The sequence below is a fragment of the Theropithecus gelada genome, chromosome 12 (genome assembly GCF_003255815.1).
Source record: "Theropithecus gelada isolate Dixy chromosome 12, Tgel_1.0, whole genome shotgun sequence".
NCBI classification, from domain to species: domain Eukaryota; kingdom Metazoa; phylum Chordata; class Mammalia; order Primates; family Cercopithecidae; genus Theropithecus; species Theropithecus gelada.
The window spans coordinates 32160128-32174992 of NC_037680.1; positions in this window are offsets into that span (position 1 = coordinate 32160128).

Consider the following 14865-nt stretch of genomic DNA (forward strand, 5'->3'; position numbering starts at 1 on the left):
ATGCCTCGCCCTGCTTCAGCTCTCGCTGGTCGGGCTGCAGCAGCTGACCAGTACCGATCGTCCGGCACTCCCCAGTGAGATGAACCCAGTACCTCAGTTGAAAATGCCGAAATCACCGGTCTTCTGTGTCGCTGGGGCTGGGAGTTGAAGACTGGAGCTGCTCCTATTCGGCCATCTTGCTCCGCCCCTGAGGCTTTTCTTTCTTTCTTTCTTTTTTTTTTTTTTTAAAGCATCCTATTAAAAGATTTACAGAGTTAAACTCTTCTTGTTTTTATTCCTGATTTTTGTGTAAGTCATTTTTAGAGGCCAGTGCTTTCTGTCACTTATTAAGATGATGTTCCTTGTCCTTTGTTATGAGTAGTTTTTCATTGACTGCTGTCTCCCACTTTACTTTTCTCCCCGCTTGTTTTTTCTTTCTACCTCCTGGAATTTGTTTGAGAGATATATTCTGCTGTAATATTTATGAAAAAAATGAATTCATGAGATATTCTTGGACCAACTTTCTATCCAAGAGGTAATACAGAGAAGTAAAGGATGTGCAACAAATAATGTGATTAGTTGATTTTGTTTGGGAAAGACAGGATGGGTGGGGAAGAGAGACTGCAGAGAAGAGATTTAAACTGTTGAACATGTCTCAAAGGTTCACAAGTGAATCGGGAGATATAAACTTCAGGTCCAGTATGAGTAAAGATACTGAATGTGTCCGTCTGAACTTCAATTAGAACTTCTAATTCTACCCTGCTTATTTCTTTTATTCTATATTTTCCATCTACATGTACCTCTAAGCTACATTATGGGTAACTTCTTCAAATGTATCATCTAATTCATGAATTCTGCTGTTTGTCCCACCCATTGTGTTTTTTGATTTAAACAGTAAAATAAAACTTGTTCCTAAAAGTTCCACTAGGTTAAAAAACACTCTGCCTGGTCACTTTTGGTCTCAGTGATGGCTCATTTTTGTGATGACATCTTCTGTTTTTGTAGACATTTTATACATATTTTATAACTTTTATTCTGACAAAGTAAATATGTAAAGTGTCTAGGAATTGCTGCTTATTTTTGCTGACACTCATGATGGCTTGTTTTCTTGTTGGAATGATAAACTTTAATTGCGAGTTTATATTTGTTTGAAATTATTCTGTGAGCATCCTGGGTGCCTAACTAGAGAATGCTTTCCTGATCAGAGGATGCGTACTTCTCTCTGCCCAGCACAACCAAGCTAGGACTACTTTAGTGCCCTTCATGTAACTTCAGATTAAAGAGATCATCTTAGATCGAGCTCCCTATATTGGGCAGGTGCTTCTGTGCCCTACAATACATGTGAAGACATTAGAAGCACTGAGGAGCTCTTCTGTGCACGGGGTTGTGTATCAGCATCATGGATGCTGGTCTGCAGGACTTCACAGTTGGAGGGTAGTTTCACAAGTTTCAAGTTGTTTACTATTGTATGAGGAGTTCTGTTTTTCCTTGATAATCTGCTATTGCATTATGTATCTTTACTTTTCTCTTTCTCCTAGGTACTTGAAATACACTTTTTTTTTTTTTTTTTTTTGAGACATAGTCTCACTCTGTTGCCAGGCTGGAGTGCAGTGGGGTGATCTCGGCTCACTGCAACCTCCACCTCCCAAGTTTAAACAATTCACTTGCCTCAGCCTTCCAAGTAGCTGAGACTATAGACATGCACCACCATGCCTGGCTTATTTTTGTATTTATAGTAGAGATGGGGTTTCGCCATGTTGGCCAGGCTAATCTAAAGCTCCTGACCTCAGGTAATCTGCCCACCTCGCCTCCCAAAGTGCTGGGATTACAGGCGTGAGCCACCACACCTGGCCTTGTGTTCTTTTTCATTTTATCCTCTACTTGCATTTTTCCCCTATTATAATATAATCTCTTGCTCTTTTCTAAATGAAAGTTATTTCTTCATATTTTGAGTGTCTTTATACTAATTTGAAAGCTTTTGTCAGACTATTTCATAAAACTAATCTTATAGTGACTTCCTGCTCCTATGTTTTAATGTGTCTGATTTTAATTTTGTGTAGACGTTTTGTTCAACTCTCTCTCATGTTTTCTTATTCCCTGGGTACCTGGCCTAGAATGAGATTTTCATTATCATTTCAGGGCTTCTGTCCAATGACTATAGAATATTTCAGAAACTCTGTGGCCCACGGGTCACAGAGTCCATGGGTAGCTTGATTCTTTTATTATCCTTTAGATTCTGTCTGTGACCTCTTGCCTCTCTAGTCTCAAAGCTTACTGAAAACTTGAGCCACAGGTGGTAGTTGGTAGCAGTTTTAATTTAGCTGCCTTTCTGAAGACCGCTTCTGTGGCACCTCCAACGCCTTTCTTCACACAGTGAGCCAGGCTACAGTTCCCCTTTTCACAGGGAGTACTTTTCACTCTCTTAAATGATAGGGCTGAACTTCTGCCTGCTTTCAGATCCAGAGCTCGGTAAGGCCAAGGCTTCAGTTATTATTGCTTTGCAGTTTTGTTCTATTTTAACTAAAGAGATGTTTATTGAAGTTTTGTGTCTGACTATGTCTTTTTGGATTTTTAATAATGCATCATTTTTCTGTGTTTGGAATACAGATGGTTTTAGCCAAGTGTGAACTCATACCATTTTGACCAGAGCTCTTACTTTTGCTTTAAAAACCATTATTAGACTGTCAGTATTTACCTACAGCATTTGGTGTGATTATACATGAATTTGAGAGTAAAATTATATATTTTCTGTGGTAGATATGTAACAAAGTTAACGTATTACTTCACCTTGGTCTGCTTGGTGCCCGTTGAGTGCTGTCCTGGATTTGTTAAAGACTTGATTTGCTTGTGCCTTTTTAAGTAGCATAGGTATAGACCCCAAAGATGAAGCTTCTTTCTGATATAATAGTGGTGGTTTAGGGGAGCCTGAACAGTTTCTTCTCCCTTTGTTTTGTATGTAATGTCCCATCTTCTCCTCCCCAACTGAATAAGCTATTGGAAAGGAATTGATTTGGTTTAGTTAGTGTGGCTGGCTTGGATATCTGAGTCAATGCCACTTATGGATAGTTGTACTTTCAACACTTTCTCTGTTCAGCCAGTGAGAGCAGTGCACTTTGGAAGAAATCAGGTTTAACCACATTTCAGCATTCAGCAGGGAATACTCAGAAGCCTCCTTCTTGTTATTGCTGTGCAAGAATGCCCTGTAGGAGACATTTGGGTGGTGCTACCTCTTTGACCTTCAGCCTCCAGGAGATGTGTGCTGCCTTTCAGATTCATTCTTATCTTGGAAGCCTAGAGCTTCTCCCCTGCTTTACACATTGCTACTGCTGCGTTTTTCCTTCTAGAAAGGTTTTGGCACTTTTCTGTTGTCCTTTCTATAATACCTATTTACTTTTTGCTTGACAGGATCTCCTATTGTTTCCCATCTTAAGCAGATTCTTTTTTTGTGAGGTTCTCTCTCACACCGTCTTACCTGGGAAGAGTGTTGCAGCGGGAGAGGGATGGTAAAAGGGTTGGAGTACATCCAATAGCATCAGTATTACAACATAAGAGCAAACCTTTTAATAGTTTGGAAGTGTTTCCCCATGTATCACCTTTATCTCCTCTATTCATCTCAATCTCCTTTGATCCCCAGAATTATTTGAATCAGGAAGAGCAGCATTATTTTCTCTATGCTGCAGAGAAAAAGTGACTCAGTGGAATCACAGAGCTGTTAAATGACTGAACAGGGACTAGTGTCCTACACTTGTTCTAGCAGTATTTGCTGAGATGTAAGCTGCACAAGGTGGAGCTCCTTTATACGAAGGTGATGTCCTACAAATAGCACAGACATAATTGAAAATGGGTCATTTTCTCATTTTCTGAATGAATTTCACCTGTTTGCAAATGGACATAACTTTGAAACTGGCAGGTACATTTATCTCCTTTATGTCTCTCTGTTCTGGTGGTGCTTGGCCCTTGATCATAACCTGGAGTGAGAGATGATGTACATTAACTGTGTTTCTGCCATTTTTCATTATTTTGTGAATGCTTTTATGTTTGAAAATTCTATCTAGGGAAACTGTAGAGTAACTTCTTGCATCAAGAGCCTGTGAACCATTTTGTCAGGTAAGTATTTACTGGTACACTCATTCACTCAGAATTTTTAAATATCCCTCAATAAGTGCCTTTTAGTGAGGCTTTAACTACTTGAGGAGTTTGGGGAGTTTTTCTGCTCTTACAAAAGAGCTGGTGGTAAGAAGAAATAAGATATCAAGCCATGAAAAGACATGGAGAAACCTGAAATATTGCTAAGTAAAATGTGCCAATCTGAAAAGGCTACATACTGTAAGATTCCAGCCATATGGCATTTTGGAAAAGGCGAAGCATCGAGATAGGAAAATGATTGATTGGTGGTTGCCAGGTGCTCATGGGCAGAGTGGGTGGGATGAATTAAGTGGAGCATCAGGCATTTTCAAGGCTCTGAAACTATTCCGTATGATACTATGATGGTGGACACATTATGCATTTTTCAAAAACCGTAGAACTCTACAACACAGGGTGAAACCTAATGTAAAATACGGATTTTGGTCAATAATAAATCAACTTTGGTTCTTCAGTTGTAGCAAATGTGCCACACAAATGCAAGATGCTAATAATAGGGGAAATTGTTTTTGGAGGAGGAAAGAAGGTATATAGGAATTCTGTATACTTTCTCCTCAATTTTTCTGTAAGTCCAATATTGCTCCAAAAAATAAAGTCTATTAGTTATATATCAAACAAAGCTAGTGTTCCTTGTGACCTGCAGTGTGTCTGGAGACACTAGAAGTACTAAGGAGCTCTTCTCTGCAACAGGCTTTGTATTCTTTGGAGAGACAAACTGCACACATATGACTCTGTATATATTTATTACGTTTACAAAAAAACTCTGTGTTTGGAATCACCTCTGTTAGTTCCCCTCAACCTTCTGAACAATTTCCTTTTCTTTAATCTGAAATATCACTAATCTTGATCTTAGCTCAAGGGTGAATCTTAAAGGCAACGTGAAATTCAGTTTCTTCAAATATGACTTATGAGACTGACACAAGAATAAAAACACTCAAATTATTATTTTTTTGTATTTAGCCCATAGGCATTTTAACATTCATAAATCATAAATAACCGCAGTTAAACATCCAATTTTGCAGGGCTCAAGTCCTTTAGAAATACAGTTGAAGAAAAAACAATTTCTTCCCCGGGATGTATTTATTTCATTTTCTGGTATCCAAAACTTATTACAAATGCAGTAACTACAGTTGTGCAAGAAAAGAGGCTACTTTAAAATTTATGTGAATAAAAACACAAGGAATTAAATGTTTTATATCCAGCTGGATATAAAACAGGTAGCCTTCTCTGCACTAAAGACATTGTTGGCAGAAGCGAATAATAATATAAAGGTTATGCCTTTCTGCATTCTCATCTCTTACATGATATTTAGTCCTTTTCACTTTTAATTTGAATCAGCAAGTACACTAAAACTGCCATGCAGCAGAACATAGCATAATTAGCCAACAAGGAAAAGAGTGAAGATTTCCTGGCAAGCATTGCACACACCAACCTTCAAAATTACTGGTTATGTTGAACAATAACCAATGTAGTTATATATATGGACATTATGTACAGGGATTTTATAAGCAATATCTCAGAGACTAACTCTGTTATTAAACAGGGGCCAGAGCTCCAGAGTGGTTTTAACTGAGAAATTTTACTGACTGACAGAAATGGGCTAATCTTTGTTTATTGGAATTTGTTTTGTAATTTTTGCAAGAACATAATCCCTTTTCTGAAGAAATTATTTCTTGACAGAGGTTGGACAAACTGTGGCTCTTGAGCCAAATCTAACCTACAGCTTGTTTTTCTATAGCCCATCACCTTCTTTTGTACAGCTCACTAGCTAATAATGGTTTTTATCTTTTTATGGCTTTAAAAAAAATGTAACAAAGACTATATATGGCCCAGAAAGCCTATAATAGTTCTATCTGGTTCTCTACAGGTTTGCCAACACTTGCCTTAGAAGACAGAAGCTAGTAGGTTCAATTCATTGCACCTTGTTTCCTGTAACTAGCTCGTCTCTGTTGCCTTCAACACAAAACAGCTGGAATAATTTAAAGCATTTTTACCTCCTTTACTGAAGAACTTTTACTGTGTTCCTATTGTTTATATTGTTAATAAAATATTTCAGTTGTTCTAATAACTAGCATCTGCTTCTCAGTCCAAGTCCTAAACAAAATAATAAATAAGATAATGGGGTGGTTGATGAAGGCCAAACCTCACTTTTATCACGCTAAAGATTGTTTAGGGGCATGGCTTTGTGTAAGGGTCAAAATAACTCTTACCTCCTGCTAAGCAGTGTGGGACCGGAGCAGAATTCACCATGTGAGGAACACAGCATGGTGTGCCTCTGCAGACAGCCTCTCCCAAGAAAAAGGAGGGCCTAAGAGACCTGACCATTCTCAGTTAATTTCTAAATTTACCAACTACACAGATCATTCCTCCTCCAAAAGGAAGAAATAAGTAAATGGGTAAACAGAAGCCACGGATCAAACGCTTTCAGTGCTTGATTCTCTCTGGAGAAAAACTGAGTTATAGGGAAACGGTACTTCTCCCTAAAATATTCAGCTATAAATCCTGAACTTGGCCTGGAAGGGATGTTGGGAAGGGTCCTTTTTGCCCCAGTGTACCTCTCCAGTTTAACCTCTCATTATTCTCCTTTGCTTCAGCATAAAACGATATGAAATATTCTTTGCTAGGGCTGGTCTCTGCACTTTGACTCTTGTTATATTCCTAATTAGTGATGTCCTTCTTCTGTAATAACTATTCATCCTTTGTATAAAACTCCATTGCAAAATGTACTTCTTCCAGGGACTCTTTGCTGTTTTCCTTTTTTATTCTTTGTTGTTTAAATTGCACAATGGTTTGTATTATCTTCTATTGAGCATCATTCCATTTCCTGAATTTTTATTTTTATATGGTAGCATGTTTCAGGAACAAGATTCCTGGATTAAGGATTAGCAGTTTCACAGCTACCATTTGTCTAGCACTTATGTTCAAGGCATGATGCTAAGTGCTTTTCACACATGCTCTCTTTTAATTTCATAGCAGCCCTGAAGAAGTAGATCATAAGTAGGTGACACACTTTGAAATACAATATGCTGTTCAAAAAAAATGAGAGCTGTTATTTAATAAGGTCATGGATAAGTTTCCTAAGACGTTTACATATATTTATTTATGTCAATAAATTTTAAGGTTCCCAAGGAGTGGGTTGTGGCTCCTCCTGTGTGGTTTTCATTGCATCTAGCAGATTATTCTGAATAAAAATAAATATTGATTTATTTTTATTTCTAGTACTATAAATTAATAATAAAGGGAATAAAATTAATTCTAACATGTTATGCAAACCAGCTAGAAGTTAATGGTGTAACAGAGGAAAGAAATAAAAACTTGAAAATAAAAAATCAGTGAACACTGTAGATTTTTTCTTCTTTAACTTGTTAAAATGCAAAATGAAAGAATAATAAAATGATTTTTCATACTCTCCCATCAAGATTCAATAATTTCAACTCATGTTTCATCTATATCCCACCCCTCAGCTTAATTTGAAGAAAATTCCAGATATTCTATCAGTTTATCTGTGAATGTTTCCCTATATATTTGTAAAAGATAAGGTTTCTTTTTAAAGCAACGTGACCATTTTATTGTCCAAAAAGTTAATAATTCCTTAATATCATCAAGTATCCAGTTATTGATTAAATTTTTCCAGTTGTGCATGATTTATTTTAAGGTTATTTTGAATCAGGACCTGAATAATATCTGTACAGTGTAATTGGCTGACATACTGCTTAAATCTTTACATGTTGCTTCTCCATCTTCCCCCACCTTTGTAATTTGTTTTTTAAGAGAAACTGAGTTGTATTATTTTGATAGATTCTCATAGTGTGGACTTTACTGATTTCATCCCATAGTGTCATTTACCATGTTTCCTTACTCCCTGTATTCTTGCAAAGATGGTCATATGTAGAAGCTTGATCAGATTGAAGTTCAAATATTTTATCAGGAATGTTTGTGGTATTAGTTACTTCTATTAGGAATTTCTGTTTGTTTCTTTTGTGATGTTAGCTGCCATTGGCAATAACTGGCTAAATCCATTAACTTATTAAGAATTACAAAAAGGTGGTATTCTAATTTATCATTCCTTTATTCGCTAGAATACTTCTGTAAAGAGAAATAGCGCTGCATTAGCTATTTGGCTACTTTGAGATACATTTATCTACTCTGAGGTAAATGCTTAATTCATTCTTTTGACCATTTGAGTTAACTATTTTTAAAAATAATGAATTACTTCTCTAACATTTTTCAAAGGTGACTAACAAGATTCTTTTTTTGAAGAATCATTATGAACTCCTGAATCTAAATATACAGTAAAGTGTTACTTAACAGTGGGAATATGTCCTGAGAAATGAATCCTTGGACAATTTCATTGAGTGAACGTCAGAGTATGCTTATGCAAACCTAGAAGGTATAACCTGCTATACTTCTAGGCTACAACTCTGTACAGCATGGTACTTTACTAAATATGGTGTGCAATTTGCACTACGATGTTACCATGGCTACAACATCATTAGGTGATAGGAATTTTTCAGCCTCGTTATATTATTATGGGACCATCATTTTGCATGCTGTCCATCATTGACATAAATGTCACTATATCACATATGACTATATTTGATGTGTTTCAATTTGTTATAATAGTGATTATTGATTATTATTTTTGGAGATATGGCCTTTCTCTGTCACCCAGAGTGCAGTGGCACGATCATAACTCATTGCAGCCCCAAACTCCTGGGCTCAAGCGATCCCATCACCTTAACCGGCTGAGTAGCTGAGATTACAGACATGCCACTGTGCCAGGTAATTTTTAAAGTTTTATAAAGACAGTGTCTAATTATGTTTCCCAGGCTGGTCTGGAACTCCTGGCGTCAAGTGATCTTCCCACCTTGGCCTCCCAAAGTGCTGGGATTACCGACGTGAGCCACTGTGACTGGCCTACAATATTTTTAATGCTCAAATATTTTGGGCAAAGAGAATGTCAAGTAGGTTTCTGAACCCTTTTAGTAATTTTGATAACTTTATTACCTCCTAGTATGACAACATTTTCCAGACTAATATTGAACATTTTCTTGCTAAAACCTGAAATCAGCCATCTTTCTAAAGTTCCCTGGTTTCTTTAAGTGGAAAATAGAATACCATCATCTCAGTAATAGGATTGTTAATTACAACTAGGTTGGTCACTGTGTGTAGGCTTATTCAGACTGTTGAGTTAAAAAGTTTTTTTAAAAAGATAAAATCCATCTTGTGTGTGTACTAATAACTTCCAATTCAAACGCAGGACTAAACAGTATTTGTTACCTCATCTAATTTGCATTTGTATCTCGCATACTAATTTTTCTTACAATTCAGACAACTGTCTTAGAATAATATCAACACTGTGACCAATTATATGATTACTGGAAGCAGATTTATTTTTAATGGCTCTTTCTGTCCTGAAAGTAAATCTCCCTAGGATTAAGCAACTAAATAATTCCTTTTTATATAGTTACACTATCAATTCAAGAGTTAGATTGATTTATTTCAATTTTTAAGGAATTGGGTTTTTTATTATAATGTTCATTTAGTTTTATTATTTACATGTTTCCAAAATCAACTATACAAAAACAAGATACGTCCAGAAAAATTAAGCTTCTATCCTTGTGGCCTCCGGCTTACTTCCTCCCTATTTTATGGGTAACCACCAAAATATTTTACAGTCTATCCTTCCATTGTTAAGTAAATATGCATATATATTGTACATTTGGATTGCCCTTTACTTAGATAAATGATGGAGTAATTTACATATGTTCTCTACCTTGCTTTGTTTTTTGCTATCAAATGTAAACTGGGAATCACTACATAAAAAAGATACATTTCTTATTCCTTTTTATATCTGCATAGTATTTCATTGTATGAATATTCCATGGTGTATTCAATCAGTCTGCCATTGATGGGCATTTCTACTTTTTTGCTGTTATTAACGATACTGCCATTGATAGCTATGTAAGAAGTCTTTTTGTTTTTGCTGAGGTATCTTTGGGGTAGATTTCTGAAAATAAGGTGCTGGGTGAAAGGCTAAGTGAAGTTGTATTTTTGATTAATAGTGTCAGATTCCTCCCTAGGGGGATTTATATACTTTGCATTCCTCCCAGCAATAAGTGAGAGTGTCTGCTTGCCCATAGCTTTGCCAATGATATATGCGAATTTCTTTTTGGGTAAACTGTCTTTCCATTTTTTTTCCTTTCTTTCTACACCTAGAAGCTTTCTCTACATTTAGGATATTGGTCTTGCATTATATAAAAATTTTAAACGTATTTTCCCAGTATATTGTTTACCTTTTTACCTGGCTTAGGTTGTTCAATGTTTCTGTGCCATGAGAATATTTCTGTGGAATTTATCAATCTCTTAATTACATCACTTAATTTATGTCATAGGGAATTTTTCCCCACTTCAGTTAAGAAATTATTTACCCATGCTTCCTTGAGTACTTTTATGATATAATTTTTAGGATTTTAAATCTCTGGGATTTATGCTATTGTGTAGTTGAGGAATTGATCAAATTTTGTACTTTGTCTTACAACTCTAATGATCACAATGGACTGTATTTAAATGTTCATCATTTTCCTCATTGATTTTTTTTTGGGCTACTTCTCATTATACTCTAAGTTTCCGTAAGTTATTAAATCCATGTCTAGATTTCCAGCTCTATTTTGCTGGCTTGTATGTCTTTTTAAACATCAACATACTTCTATTGAAGTTTTCTAATATGTTTTATTATCTAATTGTGCTAGCTCTCCTTCATAGTTCTTTTTCAGGGTTATTCTGACTAATCTTGCTTTTTTTTTTGTTTTTTTTCCATTGCCTTTTTATTTTATTTATTTTTTAAATTTTTATTTACTTATTTAATTTTAGACAGAGTCTTATTCTGTTGCCCAGGCTGGATTGTAGTGGTATGATCTTGGCTCACTGCAACCTCTACCTCCTGGGTTCAAGTGATTCTCCTGCCTCAGTCTCCCGAGTAGCTGGTATTACAGGCGCGTGCCACATGCCCAGCGAATTTTTGTATTTTTAGTAGAGAAAGGGTTTCTCCATGTTGGCCAGGCTAGTCTCTAACTCCTGACCTCTGGTGATCCTCCTACCTCAGCCTCTCAAACTGCTGAGATTACAGGTGTGAGCCAACATGCCCGGCTCCATTGCCCTTTTAAAAACAACTATCTAGCTGCAGGAAAAAATTGTATTTTTATTGGAATTGTATTATATTTATATATCTGTAAAAGAAAAATCTGAGTCACAATAAAATTTTAAGGAGTTTATGTGACTAAGTAGCAATTCATTAATTGGGAATCAACAAACTCAAAGAGGTCTAGTGCTCTGATAACAAAGTGTCAGAGGCAAGTGTTTATAGGGTGAATAAGGAAGCAAAATAAACAGATTGATTGCAGTCATAAAATTGCCTTTTTCAGTTTACCATGTTGGAAAGCCTTTAATCACATAACCATATGTTGTTGGCTGCTTATGACTAGCCGAGGTTAAGTTTTGCTGCTGTCTAATGTAAGCATGATCATTTACAGCATTTATCAGAAATGACCCAAGTTAAGTTTTGCTTGGGTTTGGAATTGTGTTACTTTTATAAATCTGTAAAAGAAAAATCAGAGTCACAATACAATTTAAGGAAATTTATTTGAATAGGTAGCAATTCATGAATTGGGGAGCAACAAACTGAAAGAAGCTTAGTGTTCTTTTTTAAGCAAGGTTCAGGCTATTTTTAAGGTCTAGTTGGTTTGTTTGCTTCAGAATTTTTCAGGTTTGGTTTACATTTTAATTTTGCTTTAACAAATCAAATTAGAAAAAAAGTTCTCCTTTACGATGTTAGGTCTTCCTATTCAAGAATGTTATGTATGCTCATTTGTTCCAGTCTGGTTTTGTATTTTTCAGCAATATTTTATAATTTTCTTTGTAGGTTTGGGCATTTACATTTACTGCTAAATGTAGGCCTTGGTCTGATTTCTCACTGTCCTTCTAACCTACTCTCTTCCTTACCTTCTGCTTTTGTAAATGGAGATATCTTTTTCTTTGGTTATTATTTTTTTTTAACATGTGAGTGTATAAATGAATGCTGTGTATTTTTGCATGTTGATTTTATAACTTGCTATTTTCTAAATTGTCTTATGTTTGCATTATTTTCTGTCAACTTTGGGAGTTTGACAGTTGTGTAATTATATCATCTGCAAATAAAGATTTGATAGTTCTTCTTTTTCTCTCTTTTTTTTTCTAAGATGGAGTCTCACTCCAGGCTGGAGTACAGTGGCACAATCTTGGCTCACTGCAACCTCTGCCTTCCAGGTTCAAGTGATTCTCCTGACTTAGCCTCCCAAGTAGCTGAGATTACAGGTGAGTGCCACCACACCTGGCTAATTTCTGTATTTTTAGTAGAGAAGGGGTTTCACGATGTTGGCCAGACTTGTCTCGAACTCCTGACCTCAGATGATCTGCCCACATCGGCCTCCTAAAGTGCTGGGATTACAGGCATGAACCATTGTGCCTGGCCTCATTCTTATGCCTCTAATTGCTTCCTCTTGATTTACACCTCCAACAAAGTATTCAGTAAATCATGAAGAAGGGGGGGACTTTTTTAACTTGTTTCTGATTTCATTAGGAAGATCTCTAGTGTTTCTCCTTTGAATAATATGCTCTCTTATTTCTTTCAGAAAATATTCATCAATTCTTATTTTATTGAGTATTATTATAATGAATGGGTGTTAAAATTTGATTTTTCTGAGTCTATGGAGTCGATTATATAATTTCTTAATAGAATGCATTGTGTTAGACTCCTGGGAATCTTAGAATAAACCTACTTATTCATGATGTATTTTTATGTGTTGTTGTAATTTTGGGTCATATATGGTTAATAGTTTTGCAGAGATGGCCATAGTGAGACTGGTCTATAATTTTCTTTTTAGATGTAATCCTAAAATGTAGGTTTTGTTGTTACTTCGATATGGCAAGGTCAATAGATTAGGAGACGACTGCCACTGTGAGTATGGGCTGCTATGAGTATGTTTGTCATACTCATAGATCCCAAGTGGAGGGAGCATGGGGGTGCCAAACAGAAAAGTATGGGGGTCTATCAGGAGCTAGAGGGAGGAGGGGATAATAATAGCAAGAGCTTTTACTGTAACTTGTAGCACTAGCATTGGCTAGTGTCAAAAATAAAATAAAATCAGGTTAGAAAAATTTTAAAGTATATTGTCAGATGGTAAGAGAAAGTACAGATTGCAATCCAGGAGACATGAACCAAATGGTAAGAAGTTCTGCTGACAGCAGTTACAGTACAGTTTATAAAGCATAAAGGAGGAAATATTTTGACTTTTTTTCTTTGCAGTTGGCTGTTATACATTAACATTCTTTTTAAGGTAAACAGAGCTATTTAAGCTGACTTATCTGTATCTGATTGGTTCAATTTCACTGAATCAGGCTGACAAGGAAAAGTTCACATTCTGTGTTTTATGATTAGAGTCAGTGTCAGGGAAATCAGGATGGCTTATGTTTTGGCTACATGGTTATGGGTAGTTAGCCTTGGGGTATATCTGAACTGAGGCCTCCATTTTAATTTTTTTTTTAATATACTATCAATAATTTCAGCAGGCCCTAGGCCGTACAGGTTCTCCCTAATCATCTGGTAGCTGAGCCTGAGGTGATCAGGCAGGTGGATAATGGCCCTGAGTGTGAGAACCTAATAAAGGAAGTAGTTGCGGTATTAGCTCTGAATAGTTGGTTTGCATTTAAAGGATGTGCTGCCCTATGGACAAGGTGTTTTTACTATTTCTAAGAATTGACTAACCCTGCGGGGCAGTCCCTCCAAGGTCAGCAAGTCCTAAGATACCAAAGCATCAGAATACAGAAAATAAAAGACATGGTTAATACATATGGCAAGTTGTATTTTTTTCCCGTAAAATATCATTTAAACTAAGTTTTCAAATTTATTTGCCAAGAGTTGTTCTTAGTAGTGTTTATTCTGATTGTCATTTCCTGTAGTTGTTGTCTAATTGTCTATTTTGACTTTCTCTTCCCTCCACCCTTTTTGCATTAGGTTAGCTTTGGTTTGGTTTGTTAATCTTTTTCAAAGAACTAGCTTTTATATTAACTTTTTTCTAAAAATTTAATTTCAGATTTTATCTTACCCCTTTTTCTTTTTTTTTTAATTTATTTATTATTATTATACTTTAAGTTGTAGGGTACATGTGCATAACGTGCAGGTTTGTTACATATGTATACTTGTGCCATGTTGGTCTACTGCACCCATCAACTCGTCATTTACATCAGGTATAACTCCCAATGCAATCCTTCCCCCTCCCCCCTCCCCATGATAGGCCCCGGTGTGTGATGTTCCCCTTCCTCAGTCCAAGTGATCTCATTGTTCAGTTCCCACCTATGAGTGAGAACATGCGGTGTTTGGTTTTCTGTTCCTGTGATAGTTTGCTAAGAATGATGGTTTCCAGCTGCAACCATGTCCCTACAAAGGACACAAACTCATCCTTTTTTATGGCTGCATAGTATTCCATGGTGTATATGTGCCACATTTTCTTAATCCAATCTGTCACTGATGGACATTTGGGTTGATTCCAAGTCTTTGCTATTGTGAATAGTGCCGCAATAAACATACGTGTGCATGTGTCTTTATAGCAGCATAATTTATAATCCTTTGTGTATATCCCCAGTAATGGGATGGCTGGGTCATATGGTCCATCTAGTTCTAGATCCTTGAGGAATCGCCATACTGTT